A 9,104-nucleotide genomic window follows, 5' to 3' on the forward strand; every position below is an offset into this window, starting at 1 on the left:
ACCATTTTTAAACAAGTTGAGGTTTTATTTACATTCAGGCCGTAAAATAATAAGGGTCACAATATTGGTATAACCTCTTCTCAATGGTAGTCAGATTCGTTAAAAAGCAAACTCATTGCTGATTTTATTCATTTATAAATTAATTCTTTTTTGATTCTGAAAAAATATGTGAGTTTTAAAAATTTAATGTACATGTACATTCATTGTAAAAGTTTTGACTGTATTCGGACAGTTGAAGATCGAGTAGCGAACACTAGACTTAGTAGATTAATTGTCTAATACAAATCGAATTGGCTTTAAAATTTGCATATTCAAGCACACTTAAATAGTTTATTCATAAATTATATATAAGTATATTAATAAAAACGTCTGTATGCTGTATTAAGTATTTGCTGTCTGATTAGGACTGTTCTTCCCCAAAAAGAAGCGCTCGGCGATCGCGTAAAAAACGTTCTGTAAAGTACAACACCTGATTGGAGTACATGCTTATATACTTTTTTTTTTAAATTGTGTACGTTTAACTAAGCGAAATTGTAGATGTCATGGAGTCAATAGGCAAATCAAATTCGCCAATCAGGCAATATCAGTTATCTATTGCCTATGACTGATACTTTTACAAGGTAAATTAATACATGTAAATATGTGTTTTAAAGCACTCCCTGCTCCCGTGTTAAAAGCTCCCGTTACCTGCATTCTTTTATGAACGATTTTGTGCACACATTTATTCGGAAATGGTTCAAATTTGTTACACGGGCCCGATAAGAAGATGAAAGGATGACCCCTAAAATTTCTTTCCCAAATATTTCAAGAACGGTCTCAAATTTCAAACACTGGTTGAATAACTTATAACTTATTTTGTACAAATTTTATGTGCATGAGTGACAATGTTCCTGTAACTTAACAAAAAATGACACTTTTTGAAATGTAAAAGTTTCTGAATTCATCATTAAAATAAATAATGTTAGACGGCCCATGCAGCAAGTTTTTCTAGTCGAGTCTTTCGTTCATCAGCGCATCGATTGTGAACATTTCAGCGGGGTTTGGGGTTACAACAAGAGGGTGAAACGACCACGAATTTTGACAGATTTGGCTACAAAGAGTTTAAAAGAGATGGATACAAAACACAGGTGCGATTATATCTTGTAAGAGATAAAAAAAAAATGATTAATCTGTTTGCCATAAATACCAATTTTTATCATAAGAATATTTTAACATTTGGATCCGCCGAATATTTCCATTTCCCTTCATTGTTTGGTGCCTGATTTGAGATAACTATCATAAGGTACATTTGACCCCTTATCAGATATATTTTAATATAGAAAATTCTCCTATTTTCTACATATTGTGTCTTTATATTGTAATTGTGTTTCAAACTATTTCTGGAACAAAATGCACAAAAAGATACTAATATCTTTTTGTCACTATAAATCCCATTTTGCCGCAAGGAAATATTTTCTATCACTTGATAATCTGCTTCGTAAATATTCACACTTATCATGGCGACGAGCGAAATATCTATCTAGTTAAGGTCAAACAAATTTTACGTAACAAATCACTTTTCAATTAGAAATTTCTTTTGATGTTTGATCTACTCAATTAGTGTCAGGTCATCGGATTAAGCCCCTTTGTCTGTACCCACGCTTTACCTATCTTTTTGTCAAGAGGCCCTCGCAAGGGAATCCTTTCTTATTTTTATTGATACAATAAGTAATTAACCTATAATGTACCTCACCTGGACTAAGTCGATTTTTGTCCCAAGATCCCAGCGCGTCACTTTATGCTGGATCTTCGTGGAATAAATATCTTCATTGTATATCGACTCCATTTATCAATTACAGGTAGGACATTATTTTATATACATTTTTATATGCATTTTTATTACAACTATTTGTCTTTTTAAAGGGTAAAACGTTCAACTTTTTCTGTCATTGAATTTTACCTTATCTTGAAATTACATTTATATACATGTATATTACATGCTTTGATAAGAAAATATTGTTAGCCAAAAATATTAACTGGAATGTTTATTTTCTCAATCATTTTATGTTCATAATCATTTTCCCATCTGTTCTAATATTTTGTTATTTGATTTATTTTTTATTCTCTTACTTATCAATAATTACTATTCCCCGCTTCTCACTTTGATAATTGCTAAAGCGTCTTCCGGAATTACCACGTGATTGGTTCTAAATTTAGTCATTGTTTATACTTCCGCCCAAGAGGAAATGCGGGTTGTACAAATCTATTTCGTTAAGAGAATGCGTGTCTCATTAAATAATTCCAATCGATCGTTCTTATTTTATAATGTAAGTGTTTAACATGTTTATTTTTATCTACGCTTTCTTTTATTTGAACTTAAGATCTATTTTTAACTTTAATCACTTTACGTTACATCTTTATTTCGGCTCGTCAACATAGCCGAGTACATGTGTACTCGCGCTAAGAATAGGTTCGTAGCTTACTACTACATGTAAATAAACATGGTTGACTTTTCAATAATTATGGTCCTCATCACAGCCAAGCGATCTCTCCATTTTAGTTAATTTTCCCCTTATTGTAATTTTTATTTATAATCATATGATATAGCTATGTACTTATAAAACACAGATTTTATGTGGTCAATATTCACTTAGCATGTGTATATGTTACAATTGTGTTAGAGTATGCAAAGACTCATTTTTATTGTGGTCCTTTTTATGTTGCATCTCTATACATATTTCGTAAAGACTCATTGTTTAGTACTTTGTTTTATTTGTCATCACTTTTATCATTTGTTTATAAGTCACTTTTATGCTGGATCTTCGTGGAATAAATATCTTCATTGTATATCGACTCCATTTATCAATTACAGAAAACCAACCTTTACAACAACAACCCTAAGCACGAAACATTTCCGTGACAAATATATTTTTCGTGACAAATGGTGGACGAACACGGATCATCCCTATGAAAAGTCAACCCAGCTACTACTACCTTAGAAACAGAGAAAAACCAGGTGACACCATCTTACCTCAACAACAACCTGAAAGTCACAGTGAAGATCCATTAGACATCAACCAGCAACAAAGAGAACCAAGTGAAACTAATTCGGACATTTCTACTGAAATCCACTTTGAAAATCAACAATCTCACAACTCTGTAGAACAACCATCAAAACAACAACATCAGATGAGTGACAATCAACAAACCAATCAAATATTAGAAGACAATAATCCATCAGAACAACAAAGTATCCAACAGCAACCAACAGAACAACAAAGTACCCAACAACATTCAACAGAACAACAGAATCAACAACACAACATCAAAATGGCCACAGGCGTAAAACTGAAGAAATTCGATGGAAGTGAAAATGTGTTCATATGGTTGTCAAACTTTGAAAATTGGCAAAAGTTTCACAATGAAAGTGATGCACAGGCACTGCTAGCCATTGGCTGTAACTTTGAAGGACAAGCCGCTACATGGTTCCACTCTTTAACAGATCAACAGAAATCCAATATGCAACAATTCAAACAGTGCCTGAAAGTCAGATTTGCTCCAAATGAAGCAACTTTTTCACTAATGGGAATCAAACAAGACATTTCAGAAAACACAGATGCTTACCTCGCAAGAGCAGAGAAAATAGCCCTCGGACACAATCTACCTGAATTGTACAAGGTACAATTTATAGTCAATGGCCTACACAACAACATCAAAAGCCGAATCATTGCAAAACAGCCAAAAACATTCCAGAACCTGAGAGAGGCAATTGTGATCGCCAAAGCCGAACTTGAATGCACAGAAAATACCGGTAACCCTTTTTCCGAAGTGACCTTAAAAGCCTTTGCCGCACAAATCAAAGACTCCCTTCGAGAGGAACTTTGCTCATTGTCTGCAACCAACTCAGACACAGGAAACAGACAATCCAAAAACCGCAGGCAGCAACCATGGCAGCAACCAGCCCAGCAACCGTGGCAACGTCCCCAACAACAACAACAGTGGCAGCAACCAGTTCCGCAATCATGGCAACGATCCCAACAACAACAATGGCAGCAGTACCCACATCAACCTCCCCAGCAACAATGGCAACAAACCCCCCAACACCAGTGGCAGCAGACCCCAACAGCAGCACATGGAAACCAGAGAGGAAGATCATGCCCAGGGTGTGGTAAGTCTTGTTATCCAAGATATTCTTGCCCAGCTTATAATCACTTTTGTACAAAATGCGACACATGGAGTCATTTCGAAGAAGTATGTCGTGGTAATCGTAGAAAACCAAACTTTGCTTTGACACGACAACACTACACCACTAACCAATCACAGTAGGGACGCGCGCCTATCCTTAACAAGGATAGGCACCACACACGCACTAAAACTGCATGTTCTTCACTAACAGTTAGAACAAAGCATGACCAAATTAACTCTAACAGCACAAATCATAGCATGCAAAGCACATCAACAGCTCCTCAACCAGAAACCCCCAACCCCAAAGCTAACCAAACTAGCTCTACAGAATCAGTTAATTTGATCATGCCTGTTATGAAAAACACTGTTAGTGTAGAAATTCATGGTTTTCCCATACAAGCATTAGTCGACACGGGTGCAACTATCTCGTGTGTAGCCTCATCTATTATAACCAAGTTAGGTATTGATAGTAGTAAGTTACAGTCGATTGGTGTAGCAGAAGCAGTTGCTGTGGGTGGTGAAAGACATTGTAGCCTTGGCGTAGTATCCCTACCTGTTTCTTTTGCTGGTGTGTCATTTGTACATAATTTTCAGGTCTTTGAAAAATTCCATCAACCACTAATTATTGGCCTTGATTTCCTCAAAACTCATGAAGCCGTTTTCAACATTGCCCAAAACACCCTCTTCATCAAAGACCCAGATACCCATCAAACCTTTAGTATAGATTTGCAAGCAGGCTTTGCTCAAGTTCGTCACTCTGTTACCATCGAACCCAGATCTGTAACTTCTGTACAAATTAAGATTCAAAATCTACCTAGCAATTCACTTGTTTTGCTCGAACCCTCACATCTTTTACCAGAAAAAGGTCTTGCAGGTGCCAAATGTCTTATTGACACCTCTCACAATGATGTTCAATGGATGCAAATTATAAATCCCAATGACCAACCTATCACCTTGTCCTCAGATACTACAATAGCTACAGCTTGTAGTGTCAATCCAGAAACTGTTACATCTCTTGACACTCCTGTCAAAAACAAAACAACCAAATCTGAAGATAAAAATGAACCTCTTGAATTCGACCTCTCAAACTCTGATTTAAACCTCCAACAGAAACAAACTCTCCTCACTTTCCTTCAAAAATATAAATCAGTTTTTGCTAAAGAACTTTCGGAACTTGGTAATTGTTCGCTTCAACCTCATAGAATTGAAACAGGCAATGCCCCTCCAACCAGACAGCGCTTTTACCGACAATCACCAGTGGTCAATGCAGAGATGAATCGTCAGCTAGACGAAATGCTCGAAGCCGACATCATTGAAGAATCAACTTCCATGTGGCAGAGCCCTGTTGTTATGGTCAAGAAAAAGAACGGTCAACTTCGCTTTGCTGTTGATTATAGAAAATTAAATGCAGTCACCAAACAACATACATTCCCATTACCGCGGCTTGAGGATGTGTTTGATACCATCGGTATTTCCAAAGCCAACATCTTCTCTACCCTTGACTTAGCATCAGGATTTTGGCAGATACCAATGGACCCAGAAACGGCCCACAAGTCAGCATTTGTTACACCCACAGGTGTCTATCAGTGGAAGAGAATGCCATTTGGGTTAGTCAATGCACCTGCTAGTTTTCAAGCTCTTATGACTCAGGTACTCAGAGGTTTAAACTGGAAGTTTTGTCTAGTGTATGTAGATGATATTCTGGTCTTTTCAAATTCATTTGAGCAGCATATTCATCATCTTCATCAAATTTTTTCTCGCCTTGAAAATGCAGGTCTTACTCTGAAGCCTAGCAAGTGCTCTTTTGCTCTCCAGAAAGTTCATTACTTAGGTCATGTAATTACCAAAGATGGCGTGCAAGTTGACGTAACAAAAACAGATGCTGTCAAATCCTTTCCTACACCAAAATGTACAAAGGATGTAAGATCTTTCTTGGGGCTTTGCAACTACTATCGTAAGTTCATCAAAAACTATAGCACTATTATCAGTCCTCTTACTTCATTATTGCGTAAGGAAATCAAATTTGAGTGGTCTGATGATTGTCAATATGCATTTGAGCAACTGAAAATTGCACTGACATCCCCACCTGTCTTAGCCTACCCCGACAACTCTAAAACTTTCACCCTAACTACAGATGCCTCTGGTACTGCATTAGGATTCGTTTTAGGTCAATTTGATGATAAGGGTAAAGAAAGAGTCATTGCTTTCGGTGGTCGGTCATTGAACAAATTTGAAAGAAACTATTCTATTTCTGAGAGAGAGTGCCTTGCTATCATTGAGGGTATAAAATCGTATCATGTTTATCTTGCTGATAAACCTTTCATTGTTTTCACGGATCACTCTGCTCTCAAATGGCTTCAATCTGTCAAACATGACACAGGTCGTTTGGCTAGATGGTCTATTCTTCTCCAAGGGTACAAATTTTCGGTCATCCACAAAAAAGGGAAAAAGAATGATGTTGCAGATGCCCTTTCCCGACGCACTTATCCAGAACACCCAAAAGATGCCCCTGACCCGGAGGATCTTATTCCAAGTACAACTCTTGCGTCATTAACAACAACTGAGGAACACAATCAAGCCACCTTCTTCTATGCACACGAAAAACAAAATACACTCCCTCAACAACAAACCATTTGTCCTGTATTCAGCATAGAAAACATAGGGGAACTTCAAAGTGAATGCCCAGACTTTGGTCCTATGCATGCGTACTTTGCTCAAGGTACAGTGCCAGAATTGAAACAAGAACGAGACAAACTAGTCTCAGAAAGCAATCAGTTTATCTTCCTAGATAACACCCTCTATCACTTCTATCAGCCTCGTTCCAAAACGGTTTCTCGCATTCAACCTATTCTCAAACAACTTGCAATTCCTAGATGCTTACGGGAAGATGTCCTACGCTCTTACCATGATAGTATTGCAGGAGGTGCTCATCTTGGAATTGATAGAACTTACAGAGCCATCCAACTAAAATACTTCTGGCCTAAAATGTACCAAAATGTGGCAGACTATGTGCGATCATGTGAGGCTTGCCAGCGTGCCAAGAAAAATACCAATCTTCCAAAAGCACCTCTGGTCAACATGCCAGTTGAAGACACCTTTATGAGGTTACACATGGATATTCTCGGACCACTCACTCCTTCAGCTAAAGGTCATAAATATATATTGCTCGTAGTTGACTCTTTTAGCAAATTCCCAGAGGCCTTTCCACTTAAGACCCAGGAGTCAAAGGAAATAGCAGATGTACTGTTCTCTGAGATTTTTACACGTTATGGAGCCCCACGTGTTATTGTCAGCGACCGCGGCCAAAACTTTCTAAGTAAACTAGTCACAGCTGTCTGTGAAATATTTCAAGTAACCAGACATTTCACAAGCTCCTACCACCCACAAACAAACTCTACTTGTGAACGAATGAATAGTACAATTGCGCAGTGCCTTCGAACTTACATCAACCCAGAACAAACAAACTGGCACAAGTTACTACCAGGAGTAATGATGGCCATCAGAATGAGTCCATCCACACAGTCATCCAACCTTTCACCTTACCATCTTGTGTTTGGTAAAGAGATGAATCTCCCCTTTGACACATCCCTTGTTCCGAGAGAAGGACTCAACAGAGACGCCAAAGCCCACGTCAGTGATCTCATGGCACATCTCAAAATAGTCAAGGATATTGCAAAGGAGAACATCAAGAAAGCACAAGAAAAACAAAAACAACAATATGATAAGAAAACAAAAGAACCACCAAACTTCCGTGTAGGACAATCTGTCCTGTTACACTCAACAAAAGTGCCAATTGGTCTCTCCCCAAAACTTAGCAATCCATGGGATGGCCCATTTTACATAACTGCAATTGGACCGAACAACACTTACAAGCTACGCAAATGTTCAAGCCACAAGGAACTCAAATCGTACATTCATACAAACAGACTGAAACCATATGACAACCCTGATCACAGGCCAAGTCTCAATCCTCCTCCACGAGATGAGCCGAGAAACGACCAACATGTACCTCCACAGGAACGACCAAAGCAAATGGAGCCAAACAACCTTCATCAACAACAACAAACCATGCCACAGGTACAACAGACCCCACTACAAACTTTGCCCACACCTGAAAATGAACAACAACCCCCAGCCAATGAAAACGATGCCCATACAGACGACCCCAACAAACAATACTATGTAGAAAAACTTCTGCGCTACAAATTTCAAAACGGCAAAAAGTTCTTCCGTGTAAAATGGATGGGTCACAGTGAACGCACATGGGAACCAGAGGAACACTTACCACAAATCTTAGTTAAAGACTTTCACATTACCAAGACACAAAAAGGGACTTCCCGAAAGAAGAACAAAAGGCTGACTTGTTTCAACAAGTAGATTTGACATCGACTAGTCCAAGACTCTTTACCTAACCTTTCCTATAATCTTATTTCTATCTCTGCTCCCTGAGCCACTCGTTATGGACCATTGTTAGTATTTTTATATGTTTCTCATGCAATTAACATGTTACCTATAAGTGCTAACAAAGTGTACAGAACATAATCCTGAATCTTGCTTCCTTCCCAAAGGTACTCCTGGACTATCCAACGTCTTCCTCATCATGAGTCTTTTGTCTCTCCTTTGTTTTGTGTCCACCGGTGATGCTGCTGCAGTCCAACGACTGAATTATGGAGTCCTCTTTGAACCAACCCATCAACTTTACCTGGGACAGGAATATTGGGCCCACACATTCCAGATCCCACTACCGAAAGCGGTTTACTTAAACCAAGAACTGTACTGTAACAACGCCCCACAGTGCAAGTACAGCAAACATATTATTAAAACACTAAATACTTTAAGAACCCAAACGATGGCAAGTGTCAATTCCACTGTCCATGAAATCCATGCCCTTATACCCCAATCCCAAATCCCCCATCGAAATCAATTCATTGGCTCTTCCA

The 9,104-nt window shown here is 38.3% G+C and overlaps 1 pseudogene; it reads left to right on the top strand.

The window, feature by feature from the left end:
• The first annotated feature begins 1,284 nt into the window (after positions 1-1,284).
• Positions 1,285-4,318, top strand: LOC128186263 (putative mediator of RNA polymerase II transcription subunit 26; annotated as a pseudogene).
• The last annotated feature ends 4,786 nt before the right edge of the window (positions 4,319-9,104 follow it).

This window comes from Crassostrea angulata, chromosome 5 (genome assembly GCF_025612915.1).
Source record: "Crassostrea angulata isolate pt1a10 chromosome 5, ASM2561291v2, whole genome shotgun sequence".
Lineage (NCBI taxonomy): Eukaryota > Metazoa > Mollusca > Bivalvia > Ostreida > Ostreidae > Magallana > Magallana angulata.